The sequence below is a fragment of the Zootoca vivipara genome, chromosome 9, assembly GCF_965207765.1.
Source record: "Zootoca vivipara chromosome 9, rZooViv2.hap1.1, whole genome shotgun sequence".
Taxonomy (NCBI): domain Eukaryota; kingdom Metazoa; phylum Chordata; class Lepidosauria; order Squamata; family Lacertidae; genus Zootoca; species Zootoca vivipara.
In genome coordinates, this window is record NC_142592.1 from 14214882 (window position 1) to 14231266 (window position 16385).

A 16385-nucleotide genomic window follows, 5' to 3' on the forward strand; every position below is an offset into this window, starting at 1 on the left:
GAGTTTGACCAAACTGTGGGAAGTATTGCAAGACAGGAGTGCCTGGCGTGCTATGGTCCATGGGGTCACGAAGTGTCGGACATGACTAAACAACAACAAACCGGTTTTTAGCTGGAATGGGCCATGTGTAAAAAGAGGTCTTATGGTCCCATCATCTGAGTGTTGATACAGTGATATTTGTTCACTCTGATGAAAGCCATATAAGCTCATTTTCTGATCTCAACTGATTGGGCAATCCAGTCCATTGCAGAATGGCAAGTTTTAAAAACAATTTTCAAGTCTTTTAACTGAATTCTGTAAGCTAAGCTACTAAATATCCTTCTGGTCGCTTAACCAAGTGCTGACAGAAAGAAATGTGTTGGGGAAACAAATACATATAAACTGCTTTTTTTATTAAAAAAAATCTTTAGGGGTACTCTCATTTTCCTACTCATATTGAAATACTGCCCCTCAATGAGGCCAGACTTAGATTCACAAAATGTTTAAAGGCATGTGCACCCCTGCGTCCCCCCAGAACAAAAGCACTGCATATAAATACACTTAAGAAAATTACAGGTCACATTACAGGTTTTTCAGAGCAATCTATGTTGGTGCAATTTAGAATTCCTGGATCTCAAGAGCCAAGTCTGGGACAAGTATTCTTTGATGAGAAAACCCCAGCAGAGATTAAAAATCACAATACATGGAGCAAAGTAAAGTGTGGAAATGTGTGCTGTTAGAACTTTAAAATATGTCATTTCAAGTGAGTTCCAAAGCTTCCTTCTTCACTAGCATAGAAAAAGACCACGTTCGGTAAGCTAAAAATGGTTTAGCTATAAACTCTCCAAAGGTCAGATTCATGTGCTTTTCTGTACAGCATTCAGAAAAAGTTGCACAGGCAGTAAAACTTAGTTTACTTACAAAGTAGTGAAAGTTAGTAAATTAGTGGTAAAGGAACTCAAGAGTGGCTTGTGGTCTATTCACACACTGGAATTCACAGGTATATTGAGGGGGAACAATAGGATAGATTACCTACTTCCCCACAAGCTAAGGGAAGTGGACATAGCTAAGTCTGGCAGGACAGCTTACTCTATGGTTTTAACCCACCATGCATTTATTAGACTTAAGCATGTTGGTTATATGAGGCTCGTTATCCCACAGTCTATAAACACCATTCTTTTGTAGTGGCTGAAGCACCCAACTCAAACAAACTATAATTACTTTGCTGTCCTTCCACCCAGTCTCTAGGGCGTGTAGATTTCCAAAGACATAGAATCATAGCGGTGGGAGGGACTTAAGGGTCATCTAGTCCAACCCCTGCAATGCAAATATTTCTCTTCTCTGGACTCCAGAAATCCTGTCCTAGTTATCCCCAAACAATTGGTTTGTTTTCTTTGTTTCTTTGCTATTGTTTCCACATAAGCACCTTATCCTCGCATTTCAGGTATGACTGCTTCACTACTAGAAAGATTGTTACATGTGTAGGTTCCTGTTTGTGGACACTGATGCCTTTCGGGTGTCTTAGTTGGAGTTTAGTTATATAGGAATAACTAGCTGGCTTCAATTAATGATGCTTCAGAAAAGGGTCGTTGTAGGATGTGGATTCTAAAAAGGGATGCAGGTGGCGCTGTGGTCTAAACCACCGAGCCTCTTGGGCTTGCTGATCGTAAGGTCGGCAGTTCGAATCCGCACAATAGTGGTGAGCTCCCGTTGCTCTGTCTCAGCTTCTGCAAACTAGCAGTTAGAAAGCACATCAGGGTAAGTAGGCGGGAAGCTAAACGGCTTTTCTGTGCACTCTGGTTTCTGTCATGCTGTCCCGTTGTGCCAGAAGCGGTTTAGTCATGCTGGCCAAATGACCTGGGAAGCTGTCTGTGGACAAAACGCCGGTTGCCTCGGCCTGAAAAGTGAGATGAGCGCCACACCCTAGAGTCGCCTTTGACTGGACTTAACCGTCCAGGGGTCCTTTACCTTACCTAAAAAGTCACCATGCGGATCTGGGAAGTATAATTAAAGAGGACAAGATTTTAAAGCATGTATAATGTACTCTGCGGTCATACTACTGAGTATTAAAATATGTTCCCACACTACAACAGAATTCAGCTTTCCCCCCTCCTTTCAGCGATCCTCAACACTCAAGAAACCAGTGCAAGCAGTCTGGACCATTCCTGGACTTTTAGGACCTTCTACAGAGCTGGTCCTCTTCAGCAAATAGGCTTAGCAATGTTCGATGATAATGTGATGTCAACCAATTCTGAACATATTTCTCATGGGGTGCGTCTTCCCCCAGGTTGCAGCACACACTCGTGAAAGATACATTTGGATCAAAGCCCACGTAAATAAAATAAAAATAAGATTTGACTCTTAGGCCTGGATGTGCAAGTACAAATCTGAGTTTATTGCTAGTGAATAAATAGGTGAGTAAAAACTGCTACCCTTTGTTTGTCTGTGTCAACCGTTATTACATTATCCAGTGAATAGATGGCAGCATTTCACAACACTTTGCTCTATCTTAACATTTTGTTGAAAAGTGGGGGACTTCAGTAGGCTATGGTACATAGGATTATAGTTGTGGTGGACTATGTGTGTGTTTTAAATAGGGCATAACGTAGTCACAAAAGCTTACGTTAGCTGCTTCAATCTGTGATGAATGAATGAGGCCCTGATTGAACTAGGCTTGCTGTTTTCTGTACATAATTCACAGCTTTCTAAATTTGTAATGCCTTTTTATGAACAGATGGCCTAGTTCATTGTGACATGCTAAAGGTTTCATTGATTAGTGTTGCTGCTTCAATGCTGCCCCCTTCACTTTTTTTAATAAGGTGTCCGGATCTCTTTCTCGCACTCATTGTGAGTAGGCCCAATACTATGGTTTTGCTTCGAGTATGTCACTTTTTTAAAAAAGGAGTCAAATGGCTCTTCATGACCTGAGGTCTTTTTGCAGTCTCTGGGATGTGTTGCCCATCAGAGTTTGAGAATGGGACAGGAAGAGCTAGAGGCAATCTGAGTTTGAAAGGTGTGAGAGAGCGCCTTGTCAGTTTAAAACTGGAGTTAGCCAAAACTGCTCTTGAGTCTTGGGTAGGAAGGCTGCACCCATTGCTTTTGGGGAATCTGGTATAGGATCAGTGCCTTTTCTGCCTGTTCTAATAATCTTTGATTTCACTGTGACTGTTATCGTGCGCGCGCGCGCAATATGCAGCCATCTCAGCTCATAAAACAGCTGACCAACCCTGCGATTTAGAAAGAGTTCTATATATCCTATATTCACCAGACATAGAAAAATGCCCTAGAACATTTCGGTCCTAGTCACAGCACCACTTTTACCTGTGCGGAGGCTATAGCTAAGGTGCAAAGGAACAAACTTGACAAGACAACTACCTGGGATAAAAATAGTTGCAACTTTATTGATTTCAGATGTTGGTGGACTTCGGCTAAGGCATTGGGTGTCTATCCATTTCAGCCACCTGCCAGAGGGCTGAATTTATTTACAGGGTTCTGCCAAGGATTGTGGCCTCCCCAAGATGCCAATCTACCAAGGTGGCCATCCCTAGGTCACCGTGGAAAGCTCTATGGCCTGTCTGCCCCAAGCTTGGCTTTTGGACAGAGACTTCCACCTAGACCCCTCTAACGGGGTACCCTGAGTATGCACCTATTCTTTGGTCTGGGTGATGCACTAATTCACCCAATATCTTGATGACTCCACAAGTCAGCTTTTAAGTGCAGCTGGCGGACCAGAGTAGAAGCATTCATGTCACGGCCTGCCAGCGAGGCTCTGCCCCTTCTGGTGCCCATGATTGGGCAGTTTGAATTAGTGTATTTGGCAGGCAATCCCGCCCTCCAATGTGGTTCGCTGCATGGACTAATTTGCTAGAGCTCAAACCACAGTATTGAGCTGCTGTGGTTTTCCTCCACCCCTCACAGTGCTTTCTTTGGAATATTTATGTGCATTATGGTCACAGGAACCTTATGGGCACGTATTGGATAGGGTCCATCATGTCACTAGCGCCCAGTGACAGGACCCTCCCTGTCTACACTTGTGCTATTTTATGTGTCTTCTTCAAAGCCTGGTTTAAATTTTTAAAAATTACTCCTGTTGTGCCGCTCGAGACGAACCTGCAGTAATATCCTGTCTCCACAGCAATATCCCTGTTGTTTCATGGGTCTTTTCTATTTTTCAAATTGGTATCCTTTCTTCATTTAAGATGCTTGCCAACAAAGTTTGTTACATGTACGTGTAAGAAGAACTTTAGTCTAGGACGTAGTTAAAAATTCTAAAGGGTGGGGGAAACTTCCTTGCTGCCGCAGAGTACTGCATAGTTTCCCTGATAGTAAAAACAAAACAAAACAAAACCCAGCAACATCAAACTTCAAATGCTTCATACCTTTTGATGAATGAAACCGAGGTGGCAAGGGAGAGTAGCGTGGCAATGATCAGAGGCGAGGAAAGAGGCTGAAACTGCCAAGATTTGCCAAGGATCATGCTATTACCAACAGAGCACCTTTCATTAAAGGGGCCCGTTGAGGAATAGAAAACATGTTTGCAAAGATGTAAACAGGGTGACGGGAAGAGGTTACGTAAATAGTATCTTCAGCGGTTGATGAAATGGCAATTCAGGAGTGAGCAGGATGAAGGGAGGGAGGGACAGGTAATTTGGAATGAGCTGGGGGAGAGCAGAGGAGCAACCGTCTAGGGGTCGGGATGCTGAATGTAATGTTTGGCTGCGATACATCCATAGCATAGAAAGAAATGGCAGGTGCAGCTCCTCAAACTATTGCATATTACGGCGGGAGGAGATGCTGTTTGTTAGGTCTGCCCTCGGGCGTTTTAAGGATGACGTTTTAAATAGCTACCAAGAAATGATAACAGCAGTTTCCTTGCTTGTGTCACATGGAGACTCATCAGGTTTGCTGCATCTCAAAGTGATAAAATTTGTAAAGCTGCAAATCTTTTTCTATGCTGACATACATACTCTGACAGTGTAATTTGGTGTAGCTCTATTGAAGGCTCAGGGACAATTCCATGCTGATTGAAAGAGCAATCCTGTACTCTCTTTGAAAGATAAATCAGCACTGACTTCATCCTGATTTCTGTCTCCCCACAAACCGAGTGGGAGAGAATGAAATGATGGCCTACATTAACTTTTAACTTGTGGGAAAGAATGAATTTGATTAAAAGGCTATCAACTGCTCCTATTTTGCTGTCTTTGCCAACAAGTGATCCCCCCATTGAATACATCCAATCTGTATTTCATTGCGAGGGGAAAGCTTCAAATAATTCATCCCTATGTATCAAAAGAGGTGTTGTAAGGCGTGTTCCTTTGGAACCCGCATCACAGTTCTTCAGTGAAAACATTTTTATTCAGTCCTAAATGAAGTGGAAATAACTGAGGCCTTTCTGTTCTGGTTTACATATGGATGTTTATCCTCAAGCAAATAACTCCTGTAGCCGTTTCCTTACATATGCTCTTCCTGCTTGGGTTTAGTGTGAAATAATGCACATCACTCCCTGTGAATGTTGTGTTTGGAAGCTTCAAGACGGCAAAGGACTCCAAGCACACACACTTGGGAGAAATACATGTGTGTACAGAGTTTTGCCCCATGCTTTTGTAACCATTTTTTGGGCGGGCGGGGGGGGAGGGCATAGGAGTAAATTCCTAAGGGCCAAGGTTCTAAACTCTGTGAACAACTTGCAGAGGAACACCTGTAAAACAATTATTTCTCCAGGTCTGTTGTTTAAAGATGAGGGGGGCACTTAGGCTTTCCGTTGGTTCCAGGAAAGTCTGCCTGTTCCTTCGATGACCTTGCTCTAAACCAGGCATCCCCAAACTCGGCCCTCCAGATGTTTTGGGACTACAACTCCCATCATCCCTAGCTAACAGGGCCAGTGGTCAGGGATGATGGGAGTTGTAGTCCCAAAACCATCTGGAGGGCCGAGTTTGGGGATGCCTGCTCTAAACTAATTTATAGAAATTATAGAAATAGTCAAGAAGGTGCGATGAGCTATTGACTGGTAATTATTGCTTGTTATGTTGGAGCTTTGTGGGTAATTATTGTAGAACCGCAGAATAAGACTGAATTGTGTCTATTCCCTTTAGTGCTCTAGATTCTTGTTTGTGGAGTGTGTTATCTGTTTAGGCCTTAGCAGGGCCAGCCTGCCCGCCCAGGAGGTAAACTGAGGCAGCTGCTTGGGGCAGCGGAATCCCATGAGACAAAGCCCCTGTGGGTGACCTGCCCCAGAGGCAGCTTCAGGCAATATTTTGTGAAAAAAATGGTTATATCTCCCAGAAGCCGCCATTTTGCCCCAGTAAGGAAGATTTTGGCAGGGGGGTGCGCCACCTTCATGTTTTGCCTCAGGTGGTGAAATGTGCCAGGCCACCCCGGCCCTTACACTGACCTGTTTGGACATTGCTACAGGGAACAGCAACTTATACCAGGCTAGTATCTTATGGTCTGGCTGTGCTGTGTGCTTATGCAGGGTCTTGTGTCTACTGCTTATTTATAAACTGGGGTGTGTTAGGGCTGTAGGTGGTTGAAAGGGAGAGAAAGAAGTGTGCTGTGCTTTTTTCACATTCTTGTACTCCTCATATCATTAGTTTCTTCAAATAACCGCTGTATTCTGGGAAATAGTGTGGTTTTATTCCTCATGACAAGAGGCTAAGGTCCTGGCCAGGGGGGGGGGGAGATGGATTTTCCCTTTAACAACAGAAGAAGCTTTGAGAGAGAGAGAGAGAGAGAGAGAGAGAGAGAGAGAGAGAGAGAGAGAGAGAGAGAGAGAGAGAGAGAGAGAGAGAGAGAGAGAGAGAAGAGTACAAAACAATGAATACAAATGGGGAGCTTGTAAGGAGACTGTATAAAGTTGTTATTAGGCCTGTCTGAGGTCAGTATGAGAAGAAGATTACATGGGAAGATTAGCTGTTGTCAGGTTGCCAGAAAACTCTCATGATGCTGTTCTTTTACAAAGTAGAGCAGGCTTCCTCAGCCTAGGCCCTCCAGATGTTTTTGGCCTACAACTCCCATGATCCCTAGCTAGCAGGACCAGTGGTCAGGGTTGATGGGGAATTGTAGTCTCAAAACATCTGGAGGGCCGAGGTTGAGGAAGCCTGAAGTAGAGGATGCTCAGGGTAAACATGCTGGCTGGAGTGGGCTGTGGCGCGGTGGTGGCAGCGGGGGAAGTTAGGGGTGCTAAGGGGCAGATTGCAGAAAATTGGGCAGAGGTACCTTCTGTGAGTGGGAATCCCATTCAGATAGAGTAGCTCTGCCCAGACATGGGGGTCAGCTTCTGCCCACCTGCTCAGGCAAATCTCTGGATGACAGAAGACAGGAGGAGGGGAAGCTCTCAAAAGTTGATGGCAGATCACCCTGATTATAAAGGTGAAAAATTATTAAGTTTTGGAAGATACATTTTGACCTCCCCTCCGAGCATGTTTCCCTCCACTTGGCACAGAAGCACCTTTGGAAACCGCAGTTGAGAGAAGTGTGGGAGATGGTGGAAGAACGTTGCATCTTCTCCCGACCTTCATCCCCCCAGCAGAGAAGTGGCGACTGGGGTTTCCAAACCCACATTTTCTTTCTGAATGTGTAGATTGGCTGTTACTCACCAGCACTGGGGGATGGCTGGCGCACATGGGAACTAGTGGGGTGGGTGGCAAAGAGGTCCCACGGTAGGTGGAGGAAGAGCCATTGCTAATTCTAGTTTAGTCCCCACCCTTCTGCCTGCCAAGGGATGGACACCACTGCAAATGCAAGAGGATGAAGCTGACTGGTGGTGTGTGTCACACCTGGACTGTTTATAAGTCAGAAGGCAGGCAGCCCAGGGGCTGGCTGAGGGCATACTAAGGTTGACAGGGCAGTGCCCCATTTGCCCTCATGGACCAGCCTTCACTACACACCAACAGTGGAGAGGTGGTGTCTGTTCAAGAAAGTCATATTCAGAGTAGACCCACTGACATGGATGGAGTTAGGTTAGTCAAGTTTATTCATTCTATTAGCTCTACTTTTAGTTGTATACTATCCAGCATACTTTACTCACAGGTATGCTTGTGAACGCGGGTGGGGTGTGTGGATCTGGTGGCATGGGTGGTGCTGTGGTCTAAACCACTGAGCCTCTTGGGCTTGCTGATCGGAAGGTCGGCGGTTCGAATCCCCACGACGGGGTAAGCTCCCGTTGCTCGGTCCCAGCTCCTGCCAACCCAGCAGTTCGAAAGCATGAAGTGCAAGTAGATAAATACCTCTGGCGGGAAGGTAAACAGCGTTTCCATGCGCTGCTCTGGTTTCGCCAGAAGCAGCTTAGTCATGCTGGCCACATGACCCGGAAAAACTGTCTGCGGACAAACATCGACTCCCTCGGCCAGTAAAGTGAAATGAGTGCCGTAACCCCAGAGTCGTCCGCTACTGCTGTCAGGGGTCCTTTTCCTTTTATGCTTGTGAAAGCTTTTCGATTCTTTGCTTACCCACCTTATGAAAGGGTTGTTAGAGGATAGGAACAGATTTTTAGTGTACTAAACCACCTTGAATATGTGCCCTGCTCCATTATAGTTCTATTTATGTAGCTAAGCCAAAATTGCTGAACGCACCAGAGATTCCTGGATAGAAAAAAGAGAGGTTTTAAAACATATCTGTGTAGTTTAATTAATTTTGTGGTGCTTTGCTGTTTTATATATGTCTTCCTAGAAAATTAATGTTTTGATCAAAAGCCTTTTACAAAAAACAACCCCAAAAGCCATTTTGTTTTGAAATAGAAAAATTAATCTATGTTTGAGCAGCTGATATGTTTATTAAAGGCAACGGAAGATTAGAATTTAGGCTTTGGCATATTGAAAGGCTAAATTAAAGTTTCTCAGACAGCTTCCATTAATTATTATTTAATATGGGTTTCACATTTAAACATGAATTTATAAGCTCTTTCTTCTATTTTTTTTTAAAACAACAACACACATTTTGTCAAGGTTCTTCATTTTCTCCTAATAATGCAGTAGTTGAATTGTAGTGAGCCATATTTCAAATAGTACTTGAGCCAAAGTATACATAATGCCGAGAGATAGCTCCTCTCCTTTTTTTATATATCTAAATACAGCACTGGGGAATGTGTAGGGAGTTACTTGGGAGGAGCTGATTTGATCAGGAGGAATTCATATGATCAGGAAAACAGTGGTGGAGGAGAGGTTATCAATTGTCTTTCTCTGTGTTTACATAAACTAAATGTCCCATTTACTCTCTCTCTCTCTCTCTCTCTCTCTCTCTCTCTCTCTCTCTCTCTCTCGTGTGTGTAAATACAGGCATGAGATAGGCAGGCACCTATAGTTTGTCTCTGTCCAGCAAATCTTGACAGAAAGGTGTGATTTAAATAACAAAAAATGGCAATAGGGTGTGTGTAGCCAACATGATGTTGAGACCCCAGCTTCCAACAGCCCCAGCAAGAATGGCCAGTGGTCAAAAATGATGATCTGGAGGGCATCATGTTGGCTATTTCTGACATAGGGAAAGGGTTGCTGCTTCCTTGATCAAATTAGCAGCTTTCCCCTGTTTCCACAGTTCCATTTAGGAGTTTTTTTTTTAAGGGAGCCAATCACAGGTCTCACAGTTTAATTTCTAGTTTGTCTGCAAGACTTAAAGCCAAGTATAATTCAGAACATAGTCTATATCAGTGGTTTTCAACCAGTGTGCCGTGGCAGACTGAATGATGGTCGGGGTGCTGTGGGCAACACTGGCCTCTGTCCCTCTTTTCTTCCCTCCCTCCTCTGGTGCCCTCTCACATCTCTGCCTCCCAAAGGCTTGCACAGCTGTTTGTTGCAGCAGCCCTGGCTACAAGCTCTGTAGGTGAATGGTGCCTCTGGGGCTGGCCAGGGGGTGCTGGTTGCCAGGAGCTGAGGTAGCCTCAGAGTAAGCAAGGAAGCAGATGAGGGAGCCCAGCAAGCCAGCCAGCAAGCCCTTGCTGTTGGGAATGGACAGACAAGTCTCAGGCCCCTGTGGGGAGGCACCTCTCTTTGGGGTGAGGAGGCACCTCTCTTTGGGGCAGAGGGGGCACCTCTCTTTGGGGCAGAGGGGGCAGCTCAGAGACCAGGGGCGGCAGCAGCGGCTGCCCAGAGGACTCCCAAGGAGAGGGGCAAGGAGGCTGAGGGAACACTCCACAAGGGAGGGTGTTCAAAGAAGGGTGAGAGGCTGCCAGCTCTGCAGGCAGGGGGTGACATAACTGGGCTCCTGAGCCCCACAGGGGTGCCGCAGAAAGAATGCAGTTGGTCAAGGGAGCCGTGGACTTAAAAAAGGTTGAAAACCTTTGGTCTACACTATTGATCATTATATACCATATATTCGGGTGTATAAGATAACTGGGCGTATAAAAGGACCCCCAACTTTTCCAGTTAAAATATAGAGTTTGGGATATACTCGCTGTATAAGAAATACGACCCGGCGTATAAGACGACCCCCGGCTTTTACGAAGATTTTCCTGGGTTAAAAAGTAGTCTTATACCCTTATACTCCATATTATATCCTCATTGTGTTGATACAAATTGGCACTGGCTGCCAATTAGTTTCCAGGCCTTGTTCAAAGTATAAAGTATAAACCCAGAAACTACAACTAATCCAGAATGAGGCAGCTAGACTGGTGACTGGGAGTGGCCGCCGAGACCATATAACACCGGTCCTGAAAAACCTACATTGACTCCCAGTACGTTTCCAAGCACAATTCAAAGTGTTGGTGCTTACCTTTAAAGCCCTAAATGGACTCGGCGCACTATACCTGAAAGAGCGTTTCCACCCCCATCGTTCTGCCCGGACACTGAGGTCCAGCTCCGAGGGCCTTTTGGCGGTTCCCTCATTGCGAGAAGCAAAGCTACAGGGAACCAGGCAGAGGGCCTTCTCGGTAGGGGTACCCGCCCTGTGGAATGCCCTCCCATCAGAGGTCAAAGAGATAAACAACTACCTGACATTTAGAAAACATCTGAAGGCAGCCCTGTTTAGGGAAGTTTTTAATCTGTGATATTTTATTGTATTTTAATCTTTGTTGGAAGCCGCCCAGAGTGGCTGGGAAGACCCAGCCGGATGGGCGGGGTACAAATAAATTATTATTATTATATACCCCAAGGACCACCCCTCCTCATATGAACTGACCTGGACCATGCGATCATCATCTGAGGCTGCTCTCCGTGGTCCTTTTCTGCAGTGGCTCCCCATTTGTGGAATGTTCTCGCCAGGTAGCCTTGCCTAGCATCTTCACTGCACATCTTTAGGCACCAGATGAAAATGTTTTTCTATAACCAGACTTTTGCCCTTTACATAGGAGCCAACTCCAAGGGGCCATGAGTGCTTCGGCACCCACAATAATATATGGGCCAGGCACCCACAAAGTCAATTAACAAAGCTTGAGAGAGGCAGGCAGCCAGCCTTTGCAGCGCTACCTCTGAGAGAGCAGTTCAGTTTTGCCCTTTGCAGCCAGCCAGTGAGTCACCTTTTTCAGGGCAGAATCTCTCTGCTTCCAAGTCCGAGCCCCTCCCCACAGAAAAGGGTGTCTCAACAATTCTGCAGAGGCCCAAGACTGTAACAATGGGGACATTATTTAATTATTCAAAGCCTTTTTTGTTTCCAATAGTTTTTTTACCGGCCAAAGAGAAGACATACGGTACATGTTTCCCCCCCCCCAATAAAATAAAATAAAAATTTCTGCGTTAAAAAGAAGAAAAGAAAAGAAAAGGGTGTCTCACAAGCTGCAGAGAGGAGGAGGAAGAGGAGCCACTGAGAGTGGCCGCTGGAATACAGGCATGCAACATCACATGCCTCCCAAAACGTGACACACACAGAACGTGGATCTCGCATCCTGCTTGGAAATGTGTGGCTGATTGCACAGCACTTTGTGGCTCAGTCTCTGCCAATGTACTCTTATATGTGACCTGCTGTTGGTCAATAAAAACTTTACTGGAAAGAAGAATATGCAAAACTTCCATGACACACAAGTGTAATCATTGATTGCAGAGCATTGCATTGCATTTCTATCCCAAAGATAGAAATCCAAAGAGCTCAAGGTGGTGTACATTTGTGTACGTGGTTCTCCACCTCCCCACTACAACCCTGTAAAGTAGGTTATGCTGATAGGCTGTGACTGGCTCCAGGTCACCCAGTGAGTTTCATGGCCCAGTGGAGATTTTAACCCTGGTCTCCCAGGTTCTAGTCTGGCATTCTAACCATTGCGCCACACTGAGGACTGACCGTCCTACTGGATGGACCCAGAAAAATTCTGTCTATAGTTTGGAAATGAAACCAGGGTTATAGTTTAATTTACGCTGTGAATATTTTAATCAAAAGCATAGACATAACAAAAACTGTATTATGCCGTTAGTGTCGCCATAATAAGGAACTTGGGAGATGGGGAAAAGGGGAAAACCAAAACTGAATACAAATGATCCTTAGATAAAGTATTGATAAGCTGGCTCCAACACGAATTTCTGTGCTCCAGAATCTGAAAAAAATGTTTATACTCTGCTGGAATTCACCTTAGGACTAAATTCAGTGACTTCCAAGAATAAAAGCTAAAGAAGAGGTAGGAACTAGAAAAGGGATTGAAGTTGAAAAAGCAAAACAGAGCAGCAAGCTATAAGAGATTATGGGAGCAAATATAAAAATAGAGGTCAGTTTGAAGAGTAAGGAGGCGAAGTGGTGGCTGGCCAATGTCTTTGAACTCAGGCCAATGCTTAGCTTAAAAGTGCCTGGGAAGTCAGACAAAATTTCCTAAATTTTATGCAGTTCACATCTCTTCTGGAAAGTCAACCATGCCTGGGCTACAATAGGTCTTTTCTGTCTTTGAGCCACTGTAATGCTAGCAGAAAATTGGTTTTCCACTGAAGCAGTGTTAATCCCTTAGCCACCCAACTTGGGCTGGTAAAAAATTAAGCAGGTATGTTCTGGGATACTTTTTCCGGGAAGAAAGAATGTAAGCATGGATACAGTTGAAAGCTGTGCGTTTCAACAATGCCCACTCCAAGCATGATCCTTCTTGGTGCCTGTCATGTCAATATCTTCTGACATTAATAATGACAATAATACCATCCACGAGTCCCGATTTTCCAGGGATGGTCCTGGAATTACAGAAGCCATCCTGGTTTCTGATTTGATCCTGGAATGTCCCACTTTTCTTTTCTTTTTCCCCCTCCCCTCCACATCTCAGAGAACAACTAAAAGTGGTGTGTGTGTGTAGAAGAAGAAGAAAGGAGTCCTGTTTGTACGGAAAATAAAATCCCTACACCACATGTAGGAAATGGTGAAGCTGGCCTACAAAGCCCTTCCTATAATTTTGATGGAAAATCCACTTTAAGTTCTTTAATTGCAACGCTTTCGCAGCCAGACATTTCTTAGAAAATGTGGGGAGTGTTTATTCCTTTATTGTAAATGGGGCCTTACACTGTCTACTCAGAAGTAAGCCCCATGGTATTCAATTGACCTTTCTGGGCAGACTGGGCAGCCTTCCACTGCAATCTGAAGCATTTTTACTCAGCCCCACTGAATTCAATAGGATTTACTGTCCGGTATGTTCCCCATGGATTGCAAGAAGATCCTACCTATCCATTCTTAAGGAAACCAGCCCTGAGTGCTCACTGGAAGGACAGATCCTGAAACTGAGTCTCCAATACTTTGGCCACCTCATGAGAAGAGAAGACTCTCTGGAAAAGACCCTGATGTTGGGGAAGATGGAGGGCACAAGGAGAAGGGGATGACAGAGGACAAGATGGTTGGACAGTGTTCTCAAAGCCACCAACATGAGTCTGACCAAACTGTGGGAGGCAGTGGAAGACAGGAGTGCCTGGCATGCTCTGGTCCATGGGGTCACGAAGAGTTGGACACGACTAAATGACTAAACGACAAAATTTTCCTGATCATTCTCACAGCTGCTGCTGCTGCTGCTGCTGCTGCTGCTGCTGCTGTTGTTGTTACCCGCCTTCTTCCCTGACAGGGACTCAAAGCATCTTACCACTACAATTTTATTTCATTGCATTTATCTGTGGAAGGTGTTGTACAAGGTCCCTTCCCTCCCACATTTTTTCTTTACAACCCTGTGAGTAGGTAAGGCGGGGAGGTTGCAATTGGCTTGAGGTGACTGATGTAGATGTAAATCAGGCATCCCCAAACTGCGGCCCTCCAGATGTTTTGGCCTACAACTCCCATGATCCCTAGCTAACAGGACCAGTGGTCGGGGAATATGGAAACTGTAGTCCAAAACATCTGGAGGGCTGAAGTTTGGGGATGCCTGATGTAGATCTATGTGTGTGGGAGATGCTTTCTGATGTAGAATAGGCTGTCCCTAGTTTCATTGGAGAAATGTTGGATGGTACTATGTTATGTATTTTTGTGTTTTTACCTTGTAAGGTGCCCCGTGATTATTGGATGAAGGGCAGTGTAGAAATTTAATGAATAATAATAATACCAAAGGACACTATGGGCTTGTGTGTTTTGTATAATAGCCACCTCTAGTCATGTGCTAAATCATTTTGGCAAGGCATGGCAGGTAGCGATCTGACAGAGAGGCTATTAATCAAAGCAAAGAAAAAATCCATTCAGTGTACCCAAACACTTGGATGCATCTAAAGTGCATTCCAGTCACTTTCTTGGTAGATAACCATTAGGGGAAGGTTGTTGGTAGAGCACCTGCTTTGAAACCCGAAGTGTCTGGAACTCAATCCATCACATCTCCTGGCAAAACTGAGAAAGACTCTGAAAATCTGGGGAGCTACTAGATCAATCTTCTTCAATCCAATTTCCTCCATATGTGGTTGGACTACAGCTCACAGAATAACTGACTACAGGTCATGCTGGCTGAGGCTGATGGGAATTGGAGTCCAACAACCTCTAGAGCAGTGTTTCCCAAACTTGGGTCTCCAGCTGCTTTGGGACTACAGTTCCCATCATCCCTCACCACTGGTCCTGCTCGCTCGAGATGATGGGAGTCGTAGTCCAAAAACAGCTGGAGGGCCAAGTTTGGGAAACACTGCTCTACACCAGGCTGAAGAAGGCAGGTGTAGACCAGGCATCCCCAAACTGCGGCCCTCCAGATGTTTTGGCCTACAACTCCCATGATCCCTAGCTAACAGGACCAGTGGTTGGGGAAGATGGGAAATGTAGTCCAAAACATCTGGAGGGCCGAAGTTTGGGGATGCCTGGTGTAGACAGTACCAAACTTGATGGACCCATAGCTTGGGTCAGTATAAGTATAAGTATAAGCTTGGGTCCTATGTGTGCTGACCCTAAAGGCAAGCTGGTCTGGAAGCCCTGTTTGTAGCATATTGATGGTCACGATGACCCCTGAAGCTGTAGCACTGAGCTCATTTGTGTTTCACATGCCTTGATGCATCCACAGGTCCCAGGCATAGCAATGGTTACCGCTAATACCAGCCACCTGGGTTCACAAGGGATCCCAGGCAATAGTTAATAGGAGCCACCTGGGCCTAAAAAGATTGCATCTTTGCTTGGTTTTGGAAAAGCCATCTCCTTGCTGTGGAGTCTGTCCCATGGAATGCTGTGAGCCCAAGGCAAGGAGGGAGTTGTTGGACCTTTGCTGTAAGTTTGTACCTTTCCTTAACAAATCCTTAGACCTAATCACTTTGGTGGTTTGGGGCATCTTTCTTTGGAATTCCTGCATATCCGAGCTCCTGTGAACCTCCCCCCCCCAAACGGTCAGAGGAAGCCGTGTAAATTCAATGGGAATAGGCACTTTAGGGATTGGTTTTGACTGCAACTCCAAAAAGGGAAAAGGGAAATAATTTGAATTGCACAACCATGTCAAAAGACTTCTTTGAACTTACACAAGGAACAAAAGCTTTAAGAGGATAATGAATTATGTGCAGAAAAATTGAATCTCCTGGCCCTGAAGAACTAACTCTAATTCTTTGGAGTGTCTCTCTCCCCCACCCCCCTACCCCGATATCCCACTCTTCCTCCTGTGGGTGTAAGCAGTGGCGAACGGTGCCGCTTGGCTGCCCGGGGCGGCACATACACAGTCTGTCTTGGCGCGTGCACCGTGACATCACGACGTGGCTTGACGCATGCGTCATGAAGTCATGACGCATGCGCCAGGATGGACTGCGCATGTCCGCACATGTGCAGTCCATCTGTGGTGGCAGCGAGGGCGGCGCGTTCGGCCGGAGCGGCACTGCCCCCGTGCGCTGCCCCCGCCAGACGAGCTAGGGGCAGCCCGTCCCCTACGCCCCTCCCTTGCTACACGCCTTGGTGTAAGGATAGGAATGCCCTACTTGGGGGAAATGGTTAGCATGTTAGTGAGCAGCAAAACCAAATATTTGTGTGTTTGTTTGTGTGTGTGTGTATCTTCCCTCAAATATTAACATCTGCTCCACTGGGAAAAAAAAGGCTTGTAAAAACTCTCCTACACTGCTACAACAGAATTTATCTCGGTTATCAGACAGAAAACA